We start from the raw sequence: 18,932 nt of genomic DNA on the forward strand, positions 1-18,932 counted from the left end.
CTGTGTCACACCCTAAACAACCCCATTAAAAATATGCCCCTGAGAATAAAAACTGCTGTAACGAAGTTGCAGCCATCTTGTTTACCTCTAGGCCCCACTTTTCCAGGCCCCATTTTGTTGTTGCAAAATGTATTTATATATGTCATAAAAGCAGGCCTTCCCTATTTGGTGCCTATAAGAAATTGGGTTACTACTTGTGCACGATGTGAGACCTGCACAAGTAATAGGTCCACAATTTTCCCTTACTGGGAACCAAGCACTCCATTATAGCGCTGAACTCTCTCTGGGTAGTGAAGCAGAGCAATATAAGGCTTACTGAGGAGAGTTGGTAGTGACTAGTAATAGCCATTCTCTGACACACAATAATAACACTCAATAAATGGTTGTCCAGACAGTGCTTTTTCTTTAAAAAAGGAAAGTACATTTGTTACTTACACACATACTACTAAATACTACACATTAATTTGCAAGTATATACGTCAAGCAGATTGACGCCGATCCCCCTTCCTCTACTTTGTGTCTGGGCCTGGAGGAGGGGGCCCAAGGCCCTTCTCCGCCACTGAGGGAGGGGGGGCACAACGTTGCTGTCAGGCTTCATAGATGGGCTCGCAGGCCTCTCCTGGTCGATGCCGGACCAGGGACTGCAGCCCCCAGGAAACTCTAGGGAAGGGACCCTATTCATGCCCCCTCCCGGAGCATTATTAATTTATAAACTTTACATCGACCTCCGGTTCTGGTCCACCCCGTAGTTATAATTCCAAGATATGGTGAAGTTCCATGCCCTCCATGGTTCAAAAAGGGTTCAAAGGTCAGGCTCTCTGGCACACTTTGCAGGGAGATGCCTTCACTGACTGCCCGTGTCAGCTTCCTCTTGTGCTTTTCCCTTCACGGACCCCATGGCCTTCTAGCCATCTTGCAAGGCTGCTGGAGGGGGCAGTGGACTCCGGGTCTTCCCCTCAACTGGTCCTTAGGGTGTGTAAGGAAACCTGCCTCACTGGTCTCAGGAGAGACCCACTGATATTGGGGTCACCTGTAGGCAGGCAGAGTCCTTAGTCCATATGGTGGCTTGTCCTCCAAGCTCTCCATGGTGTTGCTGCTATCTCAATCCCGGTCCAGGGCTCAACAACAGCAACTCTTCTCCCTTCTGGAAGAGTTTTTTAAATGGGGTAGAAAGTTCTAGAAGGCAGACACCACTGGACAATCCTAGGGTGCCACATCACCCGTCCACCCCTACCCCAAACGTCCTACACAGCATTCTGGGACCATTCAAGATGGCACCCTAAAGAAATCTCTGCTAACATCTCCTCTGGGGACCTCAGTTTTTCTCCTTGTGGACTTTCCCACCAAACTTCAAAGGAGAGCCCTCTCCTGTGTTGGCTCCAGTTGTCTTGACGTCCTCCTTTTTTCTAAGGGCTTGGGCTGTCTGAATCCTTCTACAGTGTGACAACCAATTAAGATGTGCAGATTTTCCTACCCACTCCCTCCTAAGGAGTGAGGCACTATTAATTACTCTTTTTGTATGGGGAGGCCTTTGTTCCTTCTGCTAGTGAGCAGTGTAATTAACTTGGCCCAGCAGGGTGACAAAAAGCCTGGACTCTGATCCTGAGCTGAGTCAGGGACATATGAAAATCCTGGACAACCCATAAGACGTACGTGTATGAGCTTGCGACCAGCATATTCAAACTGGGTGCAAATGTGTCACCCCAGTTTCATACAATATGGGACTTTGTAAGGCTAATGGAAGCGTAACTGCACTCTAAGGCAGATGTCTCTCTATGTGTATAATACAGTGTCACTACAGGCAAAACAGCAAACCATACTGGCTTTACCTATGAGAGCCCACTAATATTATAAGGCTTATCCCAGGTTAATATTTACCTTTACAGAGTCCCCTTTGCTCCAGGCTACCTGTGTGCAGGTAGCAGGCTGTGTACGACGGTAGTCTCACATGCGTAACCCACACCAGGGCTGGAGGGGGAACGTAAACTAGCCCGGACAATTGAATCTGACTGGCCATGAGTGGGGAGGAGGCATGCTGGTGGGAAACAATGCTGCTTCATTTCGTACAGTGGGCTGAACCAGACCCCTGTACCAAAAACGACCCACACTGGTCTAAAACTGGCCCCCACCCTTCTGGTCCACCGGTAAAATTTCTGGTGCCCACGACGGCCAGTCTGGCCCTGAACCGCACACGTGTGCACCCACGTGGGAAAACAGGTGTACAGGTAGCCAGCCAAGTGACCCTTACCCCAGTTGCTTCGCTATGGCCTTATCTTAAAATGTAGACACTGGTGGTAAACATGCGCAGTTTATTTACAGGTTGATTACCGTGGGTGAGACACAAGCACTGAGACTCTTCCACAGAAAAACATCCAAAACCTGGCTATTGAAAAGAAAACAATTTGGGCATACTAAATGGGGGGAACCCAGTTTCATCAGTGCCATATACTGGAGTTGTGTCCAAACATTTCACAGGACATTGGGCCTGTGAAAAGCCCAGGTCGCAATCCTGTTGTTTCATATGCACTCCCACTGGTTTGCAGTGTGGGTTAAATTTTTCGATGCATTGCAAAATACTTATTGGTAGGATGGCTCAAAAACCTCGGTCTAATTAATATCTATTTTTGAAGCAGGAGGCATTTTGCGTAAAAGGCTGCAAGTGCAGGGAAGTAGGTTCCTACAGTAGAGCTCCATTTCTACATATGCATCACCTGAATGTTGACAATTATTTTTTAAACCCCTTAAAACAGTGGTCTTCAAACTTCGGTATGCCAAGCCCTACCTCCCCTCCTTCCTTGAGCAAAATGTCTGTGGGTCAGGCCCCCCTCAGATAGAGACAAGGGCAGATAGAAACTAGGGTAGGAAGGCTTATTAAATCATTGGCACTTTAGGAATTCCACTGGGTAAAAGCCCTATTCAGGTCCTTTTACCAATGCCCCATCCAAACCTCCTCTGCAGAGCACCATCCTGACCTGTACTTACAGTGTCCCATCCATATCCTGCAGATTGTTACCCAGACTCAACTTGCTATAGCTCTCAACCAGGCATCCTCTACCTCAACTTTCTCTGAAAAGCACCTGTACCCAGTACCAATTACACATAGCATAATTCACACATCATTTACAAAGCCCCATATAGACACCACTCTGTAAGACATCATTTCGGACCACCTTTATACCCCATTCAGAATCCCTTTTCAAAGCACTACCAACCCTGCTAAAACCCCAATTTAAAACCCCTCTTCAAATACCCATCCGCAACACTTCTGCAAAGTCCCATGTGGTGTCTTCTGCAAAGCCACAGCAGCACTCATCTTCTGATTCACATCCAGTCACCTATGCAAAGCCACTGCAGAAAGATATTTCATTCCAAACCCGACAATTCTCTCACCATCAGGGCCACTGCAATTTTGCGATTCAGTGGCTGTGGTTTTTTCCACATAATTATGGATTGGTCGCATGAGTGAAGTCACCAAATGGGATTCCACACACACTGCCCTCCTCTCCCCCTGTCATCCAAAGCAGATTGCAAAGATCCCCCTGACCCACTGTCTACCATGATACATGAGAGTAACCTAACACACGCTATACTCATCCCACCCATACAAACACAGCACACAAAGACCATTCCCCAACCTCAGGCACAGCCCCTATCTGGCTGTCTCGCCTCTATACCATGCCACACACTGACTTGGACCCCACAGCAAACCTCCCGGCTCAGCTTCTCACATCGATCCCTAATGAAGATATCCCCAAGCAATTGGAGAACATGAACATGCAAAGAGACCCTACAGGGGGATCGCCCTCCATAACTAATCATACACCCACACTTACTACCAACTCTCCCAATTCCGAGTGGACCGCACGACTCAATGAGTAAGCCACAGGCCTATCTCATCTCAAGGCCGAGATGCATAATCTTTCAACTATCACTAAAGAACTTCTAAAATTACACTTAGCCACCAATGACACCTTGAACCAAATCAGTCTCCAAACGAGAAATGACATCCCTCAGAACTCACGCCCCAAGAACACTAGTCAGAGTAACCAACTCAGTTTTCAACCTAATAGACACATACCCAAGATCTTACACCCCGGAAACACAAAGCAGGTTAATTTACCTTCCCGATCTTGGCCCAGGAGAGCAAATGAAGAACTATCTGACAGGGAAAAAGACGACCTCCTCATATCTTATGCCAGGGCAACAGATAATAGTAAGTCGCAAGGTGGCACTATCCAATCCATTATAACCAACCCCCTCAGAGAACCGACTCACAACAACAGATCCGTAAATAGAGATAACCTCACAAATATCAACATAGAGCGGACCACCCTCACCCTCTCTTTTAACAAGATAAAGTGTGCACTCATTAATTGCAGATCTGCTAGCAAACATGCTCCTGATGTTTTTAACCTCATCTTAGAGAATGACTTAGATATTATTGTCCTCACTGAAACATGGCTAAATAGCTCCTCCTCTCCCATCCTTGACTTACTGGTTCCTCCTAGTCACGACCTAATCCACCTAGACAGAAACTTGAAACCCGGTGGAAGGGTAGCCTGCATCTATCGTAACTCAATCTCAGTCAAGCAAGCAGACTCAATTGCTCTATCCTCCTATGATGATCTCTGTATTATTATCTCTGACGATAAGTGCATCGCCAGCAAGCTTCACTTATTCTATCACCCCCCGGGTGATAACTTGACTTTCATCGATGAGCTAATGGAAGTCATTGGATCCAATGTCAACTCACATGTACCTCAAATTTTCTTGGGTGACTTTAATCTCCACTGGAACAACACAAATGATCATGGTGTAGGCTGTCTTAAAGCGTTTCTATTAGACAAGGACCTATCTCAATTTTGTGACAGCCCAACTCATAATAAGGGAGAGACACTGGACCTCATCATAGCAAAAGCGAACATTGTCTCATTAGAATCCATCACCCCATGTGACTGGACAGATCATCACTGCATCCTCTTTTACATTAATATCGAGGTAATTCAAAAGAGGCCAACCCTCCAAGTCTAAGCAATGGAAAAGGAACGTACAAAATATCGGCGGACATGACTGATGTACATGACCTCACATCCTTCTACAATTCCACTATGCTTGAAATCATGGACTCCACTGCGTCCCTACAAAAAAAAAATATCTCCTCCAAAATGTCCAAACCTTGGTTCAATGAGACCCTGAACTCAGAGCAACGCAAGCTAAGAGTTGCTGAGCGACTATGGAAAGCAACACCCACCACTGATCAGCTAGTTCACCTTAGAAGGTTAAGGAACTCATACAACAGGAAGATTCTTAAGGCCAAGGCAGACTTCATCAGAACCCAGCTGAACCAAGCAATCAACCGTCCCAAAAAACTCTTTGAAATCAAGCAGGCAACACGACTAACTCTAGGGATCTAAAGGACCTGGCTACCGCGAAAAGACTAAGGCCACCGAGTTTGACATCCAATCTAAGAAGGCTCCCTCACAACCTGTGGCCCAAGATATTAAATGAGCGCAAATTAAGGCCCATTTTAATACTCCAGGGGAAATCACCAAAAACAATGCCTTATGGCACACCTTCTCGCCAATCTCTCAACAAAAAATCTTTAACACTCTTCAAGCAATCAACCCCTCCAATCACTTCTCTGACCCCCTTCCTTCGACCCTATTCAAAACGCTAAAAACAACTATCCTACCACTATGGGCAAGAATTGTAAACGCCTCTCTGAGACAAGGCTCCATACTTGACTGTCTCAAAATAGGGCATCGTCACACCTTTACTAAAGAAATCCGAAGCCAACCCATCTGATTTCAACTACCGCCCTATATCCAACATCCGCACTTTGGCTAAACTGCTGGAGAAATGTGTACAAATTCAATTATGCAACCATATAGAGAATTACAACCTCCTAGACAATCACCAATCCGGCTTCCGCCAAGGTCATAGCACAGAATCTGCGCTCACACACATAATGGATGACATACTAAAAATGCTTGACCGCAACGAATCATGCCTAATGATACTCCTTGACTTATCCTCCTCCTTCAATACGGTCAAGCATGACAACCTCTTGTCACTATTAGAACGAAGGATGGGCCTCTCAGGGACAGTGTTACAATGGTTCTCCTCCTTCCTAAATAACAGAACACAAAGAATCAAGAGGAAGAACTCACTCTCTCAACCTTCCGTGGTCACCATGGGCGTTCCACAGGGATCAGCCTTATCATCTATTCTTTTCAACCTTTTAATGGAACCCCTGACGAACGCATTGAAATCAGCAAACATTCTATATCACCTGTATGCGGACGACACCCAACTGTATTTTGAAAATCTCCACTCCAGAAGACTTCATTTCCCTCAACACTATTCTACAGAACACGCAAAGCTGGCTCACTAACAACCACCTCATGCTGAATACCAAAAGAAACGGAATTCATTCTCATCTCTCCACCGAATCACACACCTAAAATAGACCTATGGTTGAAACATCTAACCTCCTTTGACTGTGCCCCCCTCATCATTGACTCCGCAAAATCCCTAGGAGTCACCATAGAAAAACACCTGAATATGCAGAGGCACATCACTAATGCCACTAAGGGAACTAATCACAAGTTGAGTATACTAAGGAAGCACAAACCCTTCCTCCCCCAGGCCGACCTAAAAATGGCAATGCAAGCCCTAGTGCTACCAAGATTAGACTATGGAAGCACCACTCTTTGCGGTCTCCCCAAATACAAGCTGGCTCTGCTGAGGTAAACACTTAATGCGGCGGCAAGACTGGTATCAGGAACAAAAAGAAATAGCCACACCTCTCCGACCCTGAAAGCTCTGAACTGGCTGCCCTATGAGGCAAGAATACACCTAAAGGTTTCCTGCATGACCCATAAAGCACTACATAACAATACACCCAGTTACTTAGTGCTAAAGCTAGAAAGGTCAAGAGGATGCAGACAACTACGAAGTGTGAGTACTTTACTTCTGAAACTACAATCCTTCCATAAGAAGAGAACTGGCTGCAGAGCATTCTCAGGGATTGCTCCAAAGATTTGGAACTCCTTACCTCCAGTGGTACGTGGAACCTCTTCCTTCACAGCATTCATGAAAGAAGTAAAAATACTACTAATGAACAAATTCACATCCTAAGACTTCATTTTTATGCTGACACCGAGTCATCTATTCGATCCTCGTGTCACTGCCTACCTCCGGTGGAATGAAGGAGAATATTGTATGTATGTTTATTACCACATCCACTTGATGCTCATTAACTATAGTCAGTGTAAAGCTCTGTTGGCCACGGGTCTCCTATATTATCCATAGCCCTCATACCTATGGTGGATTGAAGGAGAATATCATATGTATGTTTATTATCACACCCACCTAATGCTCAATAACTGTATATAGAGCAAAGTCCCCCTGGAGACGGGTCATCTATATTATTCGTATATTATACACCCCTTCTGTACGTAATGACAAATATCAAATGCTTGTATCAATCAATCAATCAATCAAGAATATTTATAGAGCGCGCTACTCACACGAGCGGGTCTCAAGGCGCTGGGGGGGGGGGGGGAGGTGCTGCTACTGCTCGAAGAGCCAGGTCTTGAGGTGCTTCCTGAAGGAGAGGTGGTCCTGGGTCAGTCGTAGGTGGGTGGGGAGGGAGTTCTGCGTCTTGGCAGCCAGATAGGAGAAGGATCTTCCTCCGGTGGAGGTTCTGTGAATCCGTGAGACGGTGGCGAGGGCGAGGCTGGCGGAGCGGAGCTGGCGGGCTGGTGAGTAGAATGTGAGGCGGTTGTTGAGGTATTCGGGGCCCATGTCGTGGAGAGCTTTGTGTGCGTGGGTGAGGAGCCTGAACGTGATCCTCTTGCTGACGGGGAGCCAGTGCAGGTCTCTCAGGTGGGCTGAGATGTGGGTGTGACGAGGCATGTCCAGGATGAGTCGTGCAGATGCGTTCTGTATGCGCTGGAGTCTTTTCTGTAGTTTGGCTGTGGTTCCAGCGTAGAGAGCGTTCCCGTAATCCAGCCGGCTGGTGACGAGGGCCTGGGTGACCGCCTTTCTGGTTTCGGTGGGGATCCACCAGAAGATCTTTCGGAGCATGCAGAGGGTGTTGAAGCATGAAGATGACACGGCGTTGGCTTGCTTGGTCATCGTGAGGGAGGAGTCAAGGATGAAGCCCAGGTTGCGTGCGTGGTCCGTGGGCTTGGGGGCGGTGCCCAGAGCAGGGGGCCACCAGGAGTCGTCCCAGGCGGAGGGGGTTGGTCCGTGGATGAGGACCTCCGTCTTGTCTGAGTTCAGTTTCAGACGGCTGAGCTTAATCCATTCCGCAACGTCTTTTATTCCTTCCTGGAGTCTGGTTTTGGCGGTGGCGGGGTCTTTAGTGAGGGAGAGGATCAGCTGGGTGTCGTCAGCGTAGGCGATGATGTTGAGGTTGTGGTTGCGAGCGATGGCTGCGAGGGGGCTCATGTAGACATTGAAGAGGGTAGGGCTGAGCGAGGAGCCTTGGGGTACGCCGCAGATGATCTTGGTGGCCGCGGCACGGAAGGGCGGGAGATGGACTCTCTGGGTTCTGTCGGAGAGGAAGGAGGTGATTCATTCCAGGGCCTTTCCTTGGATCCTGGCGTGGTGGAGGCGTGTTGTTAGGGTGCGGTAGCAGACTGTATCAAAAGAGGCCGATAGGTCGAGGAGGATGAGGGCGGCAGTTTCCCCGTTATCAAGCAGGGTCCTGATGTCGTCGGTGGCTGCGATGAGGGCGGTCTCGGTGCTGTGGTTCACTCGGAAACCGGACTGCGATGGGTCGAGGGAGTCGTACGTCTCGAGGAAGGTGGTCAGTTGCTTGTTGACGGTCTTCTCGATGACTTTTGCGGGGAAGTGGAGGAGCGAGATGGGGCGGAAGTTCTTGAGGTTTGTGGGGTCCGCAGTGGGTTTCTTCAGGAGGGCGCTGATCTCCGCGTGTTTACAGCTCTCCGGAAAGGTAGCGGATGCGAAGGAGTTGTTGATGATGTTCCGGAGTTGGGGTGCAATGATGGAGTCGGCTTTGTTGAAGATGTGGTGGGGGCAGGGGTCGGCTGGGGAGCCGGAGTGGATGGTGTTCATCACGTGGGTGGTGTCTTCAGTGCTGACGGGGGTCCAGGCGCAGAGGGTGGTGGTGGGGGGTGTTGGTGCGGTGGTGGGGTACGTGGACTGGGCGCCGAAGCTGTCATGATTATCGACGATCTTGCGGTGGAAGAACATGGCGAGTGAGTTGCACAGGTCTTGCGTAGGTGTGATGTCGTTGCTGCTGGCGCTGGGGTTGGAGGGCTCTTTAACGATGCTGAGGAGTTCCTTGCTGTTGTGGGTGTTGTTGTCCAGTAGTTCTCTGAATGATGTCCTTTTGGTGGTGTGGATGAGCTGGTGGTGTTTTCGGGTGGCGATCTTGAGGGCAGTCAGGTTATCAGTCGTCTGTTCATGGTGCCAGGCTTTCTCGAGGGTACGGCAGGATTTCTTTGAGTCTTTGAGGTCGTCGGTGAACCATGAGGCTTTCCTGCTGCCAGGTTTGCTTCGAGGGTTCTTCAGTGGTGCCAGGTCATCGGCGCAGTTGGTGATCCACTGTGTGAGGTTGCGGGCTGCGTCATTGGTGTCCGTAGTGTAGGTAGGGGGGTTTTGGCTCAGGGAAGTGGTAAGCTGGTCGGTGGTGATCTTGCTCCAGCGTCTTCGGGGAGCCTGTTGCGTGTGGTGGTGAGTCGTGGTCTTCCTGAAGTTGAAATGGACGCAGCTGTGATCGGTCCAGTGTAGTCCGGTGGAGTAGCTGTAGGTGACGTGGTTGCTGGAGGAGAAGACGGGGTCAAGCGTGTGGCCGGTGTAGTGGGTGGGGGTGTCTACCGGTGGCTTGAGTCCGAGGTTGGCGAGGTTGTGTAGCAGGGTGGTGGAGTTGTTGTCATTGTTGTTCTCCAGGTAAAAGTTCAGGTCCCCTAGGAGGATGTAGTCTGAGGAGGTGAGGGCATGCGGGCTGATGAAGTCTGCGATGGCTTCGCTAAATTGTGTGCGTGGCCCCGGGGGTCTGTAGATAAGGGTACCGGGAAACATCCTTTACCACGCACCCATTACAACGCGGTATGGTTACATCGCGGTCGTGACAACGCAAGTCGTTACACCGACTTGCACTGGAGGGAGCTCTAGACTAAGGAATAGTGTGAATTACTATTCCAACACCTTCCCTACTGTACGTAGACTGGAGTTGGAATAGTAATTCACACTATTCCTAAATCCAGCGCCCTCCAACGCAAGTCGATGTAATGACTTGCGTTGTCACGACCGCGATGTAACATACCGCGTTGTGATGGTACGCGTTGTATCATCATACATCCAAGGGTACCTCGGAGGGTGGTCTTGGGGTCGGCGTGTATCTGGAAGTGAAGGTGTTCGGCGGCGGTGAGGGTGTCATCGGAGTTAGTCGTGATGCGGATGGTGTTCCTGTAGATGATGGTGATGCCTCCTCCGGTTTGGTTGGCGCGGTCCCTCCGGGTGATCTTGTAGCCGTCCGGGATGGCTATGGCGATGTCGGGGGCTGAGGAGGTGTTCATCCAGGTTTCCGTGAGGAAGGCGACGTCTGGCGCTGTTGTGTCGAGGAGGTCCCAGAGTTCGACGATGAGGTATACTACCTCATCTTTTTTTTTTTTTCCTCTTTTCTTATGTTTATACTGTATACTGTAAAGCACTCTGATGCCCTCGTGGGTCACGTTTGCGCTATATAAAACTTTATAAATAAATAAATACATTTCCCACATGATCCATCATCTGATGCATGAGCAGCTTATTTTTAGAAAAAAAATTGTTTCTAGCTCAAAAGGATCACAAGTTATCAAAAACACATTGCCACTTGTTGCTACACAGTGGGAGGACCTTTGGAATGGCTGACTGGTCACCATTTGATTGTATATTGCTGTATTTGGGTGTTAAACTGGTACTAGTGAGGTAAAATCGTTGCCATGAGCGTATTAACGTGCAAAAATGGCAACATGATCAAATAATACTATCACAAAATGTGGCACATAATTTTCCTTTACGTACTGCATTATTTAGTCAACCCGGCAGCGTAATTTTCTTCTTCTAGGATGCTTTATTCCAGTGGCTCTGCTCACCAACCATATACCATTCCAAGGTCCAATCCACACCTTCTATACATAGGTTCCTCCATATTGTTTCTTCAAAGCTCCAGCCTTACAAAGCTGTTGAGCTCCAAGACGGAGCACACTTGCTTCACCTAATCCAAAGGCCCAGCAGTACTGTATACAGAGCTTGATTATAGCGATGCTCACTTGTTGGGTTTCCCAAGCGCTACAAGGGTCAACGTGACAATGAGCAGTGAGCAGCCGCTGTCTGTGCAGGTATCAGCTGTGTTTTTTTTTTGAGGGACGATGCCGAGGGAAAATGTTTTATTTATTTAATTTTCCCTCGGCATCGTCCCTCAAAATCCCCCCTTACCTGGCCCTACCGCCCCACCGCTGATACCTGATGGACCGCGGCTGGCAGTGAGCATCAGGAGGCAGGGATAGGTTAACATTTCAAAATGACCACTTGAACACCAAATTGTTAAAAAGTGCAATACAAATCCGCGAGCTTAAAAAAAAAAGACGACACAGTGAACTTATTTTTCCAAGTTTGATATTTGAGTCCGACAAACACTAAAGCAGTTTTACTAAGGGGAATGCATAGACTTCAAAAATAAATACCAATGTTGCTTTAAAAGGGTGCTAATATCAAGCCCATATGCTCATAACCAACATGAGTGAGACTGCTGCAGTATTAAGCAGGATTTCAAAACAACAGCACCCCAGAACCTACTAAATATTTGCAAATTTGGGATACTGGGATAAAATACCAAAATGCAAGATGATTTTATAGCCAAGCAGATTGAAAAGTCTGCAGACAGTGAAAAGAAGAATTGTAAAGCGCACAGTGCTAAGACTCCCTGTCCACCCTCCTCACAGAGTTTCCAAGGCTGTTCCTGCTCAACATTACATCGAGACTAAGCCAATTACATTAAACCTCATCTCCCTTAAGAAATAAGACCAAAACGCACAATGATGTGAACAGACTAAAGAACACACTAAGGAAAATCACGAGTGAGTGCGTTCTGTGACTTGCAGTGGCGTCACTAGGGTTGGTGTCACCCGGTGCGGGTAACTCATTGTGTCACCCCCTCACGACTTACCGCATGGACATCCTCCGCTCTGAGTCCGCTAGCCTACAAGCCCTAGATTAGATTATATCTACTCGCAAACAGTCACCAGTATACAACGGATCAATTCTGTGTGTATACAGAGCATGTGGAGAGTTATTTGAAAGTAAGATCGAAGTCTGGATGTAAGTGCAAACCCTCAAATTCCAACAGGCCAGGTTTTAACACAAGTACTTACTTCCAGGCCCGATTATCCACTTTTCGACCAACCCGCTCCTGTGTACCTTATCTCACAGCTGACCTTCGGGCCCCAGCCCCATATCAGCCCCATCCAGCTCTACTTTCATTATTCCCGTAAAAAATATTAGCAAAATCACCTTCAAACTTAAAACATTAAATATAGCAGTAAATATAATTAGCACGCACTTTAAAATATGTTCCACAGTTGTCCTAATGACCTGATTGCTAATTAAATAAAAACAGAAATGCAATGACAGGGCCTGTTTTATCGCTAGTATGTAATTCCGTCTACAGGGAATGTCACATGAGCCAATGAGGATTACAAGATGTAGGAATCACATGGCATCCATACTGGTGGGCAGTAAATTTAAAGAGGGTTTGGGCTGGGGAAGCACAAACTCAGGATTTAAAGCATACCGTAGTGGTTGGGGCTTGGCTTTACTAATAAAAATGTATATCGGCCCAAACTCTTTTTAGCAACATTAAAATAATGAAAGACTGGGGAATTTCTAACTTTATAGTAACTCAAAAAAAGTGAAGTTCTAACTATACCATTCATGTTTGTCTGCAGGTCTTTGATGACAGTTCATAGCCACTGTCCTATGTTAGGATTGTAACTTTTGAACTGCAAGTAACACAAGAATCTCTGTGACAAAGGCAGTAACCCACTGAGCTATCCAAATAAAATACAGTTTATCTGCATTTCAAAACTACCAACAGGCAAAGAACTGCTCTCCAGAAGGGTCATTAATCACCAGTTCTCTGGACATATTTTATTGTTGCCTTGCATCCATGGCCATGATAATGATGTGCCTTGCTGGGCCTGTGCAGATTTTTAAAATAAAAACAAACAGTAATGAGGTCCCTAATTATCCCCTTCCATTCATCTTTAAGACTTTCATCTATACATCCATCTATCCATCGTTTCATACTTTCATGAATCCTTTCACCATTCCATCCATCCACCCTTTCATTATTAGTTTTCCATCCATCCATCCTTTCGCTCACACTTCCAAACATTCATACATCCTATTACCCATCCATTCGTCAATCCATTCTTCTTCATCCATCCACCAATTCACCCTCCTTTTATCAGTCCAGCAGTCCATCCTTCCACACCTCCATCCAGGCGGCCATCCATCCAGACTTCTATCGTTCCAGCCACTTTCTTTCTCACACTCATGCAAATATTGTTTTGTCCTTACATCCATCAACCCATTTGCCCATGCATTCATCCTTTTATCCTTTTTACCCTTCCTTCTCGTCACAGTTCCTTCCTTATTTTCATATGCCCTTCATTTCCCTCTTCCTCCCACCCATCTCCCTCTCCCTCCATCTTGCTTTCTTTCCCTTTCATTTCCTCTTCATTTCTTTGTTGTAATTCGTTTTCCTTGCTTGACCTCTGTTATCGGTGTCCCGTGTTTTTTTAGTGCTTTTGTCGGCGGGGGGAGGGAACCCGGGCATTAGAGAAGAGGAAGCGCGTGCGCACTGCAGAATTTTGAGTGCGCCACAGCACCACTACCAAGAAATAGGATGTGATAAATGCAAAGTGTGTATAGGAACACCACAATAGAGTGTAGTCTCGGATTCTGCTTAGTTAGCAACAGAAGTCACATGCTCTGACTTCTGCCTGTCCTAGAGATAGGCCACTTTGCCCAGAAATCAGACATGGGGATGGATGGGAGGGGGGGGGGGGGGGGATAAAACACAACAGGGTTCAAAGTCCATCTCTGCCACTTGGGAAGGGCTTAGTCCAAGTAGGTTGAATTTGTCAATACAGGTAAAACACGCATTTGCAATGCAATAGGTCTCGCATTTGCGAGAGCTTGAGCTATTGCCATTGTAAATGACAATGCCTTTTATTTATGTGTTTTAAAAACCTGCAAGCGGTGCGTAAATACGCAGTTTGTACTTCTAGTTCTTGCTCACCAGAAGCAAGGCTGGCAGTAACTGCACCTGTTACTGTCAGCCGCTTCTGGTAAGCAAGGACTAGAAGTGCAAACTGCGTGCTTACGCACTGCTTGCAGGTTTTTAAAACAAGAGTAATTCCAACTAGGAGTCTCTTTTTGTACAATGCTAAGACTATCTGCCGACGAAAGATCAAAACATTACCCACAATTAATCCCACATAACACCAATATAAAGTACCACATTCAATAATATGCATAACACCATTCAAGCTTAGTGCCAATTACTGTATGTCCAGTGCAACTTTCAGAAGCAGCATTATATCAGATGAGCGTCACGATATGCTAAGCACAGATTTTCAGCTTATTTATTTAAACCACGCCCTTAATTGCATCGACCACGTCCCTTGTAGAGACCCCCCCCCAAGTTGTTTCATTATACTTAAAGCCCTGGTTAGAATACTTGTAAAGTATGTGATAGCATATGTTTCAGTCCTGCAAAAGCACATGCTATTTGAGTAGTTTAAAGACCATCAACAAGTGCACATGGATGTGGTGACACCAGGGCTTTTCCAATGGGCCTGAAATCCACTTGCTGTGGCTGCAACAAATGAATAAAAAAAGACAAGACTCCTCTATCCATACTGAGGGAAAAAAGTTAGGAAAAAACAATTGGATGAAACGTCTTGAAATATTTTGAAATAACCACTGACACTGCATAGAATAGAGTGATCCAGGCAAGTCACACAAACGGAATACTTAGTTTAGTAGAGAGGATTGAATACATAAAAGCAAAATTAGGCACAAATGCTATGACTGACAGGCTGAACTGGCATATCCCACCAAGAGACGGAGACCGGTTCTATTTACCCATGCCTTAAAGTGCTTGAACCTACAGCGCAGAAACACATGGAATCGCCCACCGCCCTGCACTGAATAGGCAATACTAGGCCACTCACCTGCTGAGTTGGTGGTGGCAGACAGGGAAGGGGACTACCTCGGTCGGCGGCCCGCGGCCGTTAGCCTTAAAAACCAGACTCCGCTCCTCCTTGCAGTTGGAAGGAATAAAATTAAATTATAGTGGCGCTGTGGCAGTGTGGCGACCTGAGACCTCCTCACCTCCGCTCCTCGTCCCTCGTCGTGATGCCAAGTCACGCGCACTTGGGGTCCAATGCTGCGGGATTCGGATTCCTCCAACAACGCCGCCCGACTGCACCCCTCTAGTGACGACGTGACGTCACTGCCGAGGCGCGCAGACGCGGCGGAGGAGGAGACAGTGCGCGCTGCGCACAGGCACCTCCTGCTGAAGGTTAGGTTGCGCGCGTCGTTGCGTTTCGGTTTCTGGACTGCTGGTTGGTTTCAATAAAATTTTGCACGGACGGTTGCAGTGCACCACACCACACCGACCAGACCAGCCCTTTAGTGTCACCCCCCGTGAGGGTGTCACCCGGTGCGGTCCGCACACCCCGCACCCCCCTAGTGACGCCACTGGTGACTTGTGCATGCTTCTGGGGGGAAAAGGACCGGTGCCCCGCTGTCGATAACATCATGCTCACCAAGGGGGCGTGCCTTGGTGATTGAAGACCAGTGCCTTAAAGGAAGAGGGCTGCTTTCAAAATGTAAAGTTAGTGGAGGAAGCTGGCTCTCTATATAGTGTACTATAACGAAGTACACTGTACACAGAGTTCAGTGGGTCCCCAATTGGTTTACAGAGGTTAAAGTAGATACTACTAACACTCTCTTTATTGTGGTAGTGTGGGTGAGCAGTTAGGCTTATCAGAGGGTGGTACTAAGCATTTGTTGTAATTACAGAGGGAATAAATGAGACACAAACTCAAATACTAAAATCCAGACCAATTTAGAAAAATTGCACGCCTTTTTATATATATTTTCGAACTAAGAACTATGTTCAGAGGTAAGTACTGTATTTCCTCTGAATTTTCAAAGATAAGCAAAAGTTCAAAGTTGTGTGCAATTACACAGCATACAATCCTATGGGAGGAAAAAGCAGGTATGTAAAGCACACAGCACAGACAGTTGCAGGGGTTCACCTTCCGAGTTTAGGGTAGGAGGAAGCCAAGGTCCAATGTTCTACCAACAGTTCACCGGGTGCGTCCCAAATGCCACCCAGAGCAGGGAATTGGGGGAGTTAGTGCTACAGGGAAGGAGGGCCCTCTTTAAGATTAGCTGCACAGGAGGACTTGCGGGCAATCCTGAGAGCTCCCAAACAGGGGCTAGGATTGCAAGGGCCTAAGAAACAAGGGATCACAGCTAGTTCGTTGTTACAAAGGCGGGATGGGCTGGGTGCAGGGCAGGTAAGTTGGCAGGTTCGGGTGCATAAAGGTGCTCCTCGCGGTTAGGTGCTAACAGCAGGCAGGGGCAAATTTAGGACTGCTGGGCCACTATTGAAGAGGGTCTCAGGGGTCTTGATGTTCCTCGGTGATTGTTGGGCTCTGATAGAGTTGGAGTCCTGACTGGACTCTTTGATATCTGTCTTGGGCGCAGAGCAGCCGGTATCCCGGGGATTGGTACTGCATGGCTCCAGTTGGCCCTGTGCCTCCACATTGTGTGGAGACAGACCTGACCTTCCAGAACATGAGTACCTTTTCCTGGTCGGTTGCTGCGCCGGTCAGGCCCGGGAGCTGCAAGTCAGTGGATTGGACTCTGCAGTTACGGTGCCTTAGGTCTGCAGGGGAGAAGCTCCTCTACTCCAAGGGAGTTTTTGGGCAGTTTGAGGTGGCTGGTAGTCCTGTGGGGTTCTTAGAGGCCAAGCAGCAGCAGGAAGAGGCAGTTCACTTTGATTGTTGAGTCTTGTAGCGGCAGGCAGGGGTTCGGAACAAAACTCTGTGGCAGGAACTCAGTTCTCGGGTTCAGCACCTCTTTATTATCCTCTTCATCTTTAGGTCCATGGAATCAAAAGTTCTGGGTAGAGGGGGCCACCTAAATACTCAATTTAGGGGTGTTAGGGGGAGTACCAGGTAGTAGCCAATGGGCTACCTACATTTAGGGAAGCCATTCCTAGAAGATAGGTCCTTCCATATAATGGAAGGCAAGCACTTTTCATAAGTACTACAGGTATCATGTGGAGTCCCACAGGGATATGCCCTGAGTCCCACATTATTCCAACTACACATGCAACCTTTGGCAAATATAGTACAGAAATGTGGTCTATCCATCGTATCATACGCAGATGATACCCAACTGGTATTGCCGGTGAAGGAGGGCCCTTGGTCCAATCGCAACCAAATGGCCCCCCGCATGAAAAAAGTAGCAGAATGGATGACCAGGTGCAGCCTAAAATGAATGGAAACAAAACAGAACTGATGTTCCTGGGAAATAATTATCTGCCCAGAGACACCATTAGCTGGTCACCAGAACTAGGCAGTCCCCCTAATCCTAAAAATTCCATAAAAACCTGGGAATGTGGCTAGACCACAATCTTTTGAAGGAAATACAAGCCCAAAAAATGGGCAGCCACCTGTTTTGTGATACTCCACATGATTGAGAAGATTTTAACTCTTATCCATGAACAGACCCGGAGAACCGTGGTTCAGGCCTTGGTAGTGTTCCTGTTGGACTGTGGCAACTCCCTCTATCTGGGCTCCCCCAAATATGTAGTGAATTGACTACAGGTGGTTCAAAACGTAGCTGCCAGGATGCTCTGTGACATTCCCAGACAAAATTCAGCTAAAGCGTCACTGGGAATACTGCACTGGCTACATATCCAAGCCAGGATCGACTTTAAATCTTTATCTATAGCCAACAAAGCCATGAACATCAAGGGTCCTGCCCTGCTGAGAACTCTTGTCACTCCATATGCTCCTGGTACGTCTCTGAGATCCTCCTCAGATCTATTCATGAAGAAGACAAGAATAAAGAGATCTAGATGGGGAGGAAGATCTTTTCCACACTTAGTTCCCAGTCTGTTGAACTCCTTACCCAAAGAAATGCACCTGTTAAGAGATAAACTAATTTTTAGGAAAAGATTAAAAACATGCCTCTTCCCCCAATAACTCCCCGTTTCCCTTACAGCACCTACTCCTCAGCGCTGGGAAGCCTTTGGGCAGCCATGTGCTTTATAAATCCATAAACATAAACATACACCCTCTGCATGACCCCCTTCTGTGGGAAGTGGGCATAGCCCTGACCTTAATATGATAATTCTATCCAACACAAGATTGAGGACTCTCAAATGTGCGGTCCATATCAGCTGCCCACCTTAGCGGAGGTGCTGGCTTGGTGTGGGCACATCTCCTAATCTAACTGATTTTCCCGCCTCTCCTCCTGCGAAAAAGTGGGGACAGGACATGGGGGTTGGCATCTTACACTAGCTGGAGAGACCTGGGTCGCATTTCAAAGGCAGCATGGTCTTTGAATTTCCCACCCAGGAAGGTAGTTCCTGCTTGGATGGGGTGTGATCACCTCCTCCCAGAGCAGGCTTTGTTCCCAGCCTCTGAGAGCGGCTTATCTATATCACATGCAGTACTGGCAGGCATGGCAGACAGGGATGTGTGCCATGTCGACTCTTCGACTTTCTCTGCACCAAGACACACAGGGTGCAATGGCTGTTTGCATGAGCTTGGTGAGGGGGTCCCTTAGGGTAATACAATTCATGCTGCAGCCCTTAGGGACCC

This window comes from Triturus cristatus, chromosome 7, assembly GCF_964204655.1.
Source record: "Triturus cristatus chromosome 7, aTriCri1.1, whole genome shotgun sequence".
Classification (NCBI taxonomy): Eukaryota; Metazoa; Chordata; class Amphibia; order Caudata; family Salamandridae; genus Triturus; species Triturus cristatus.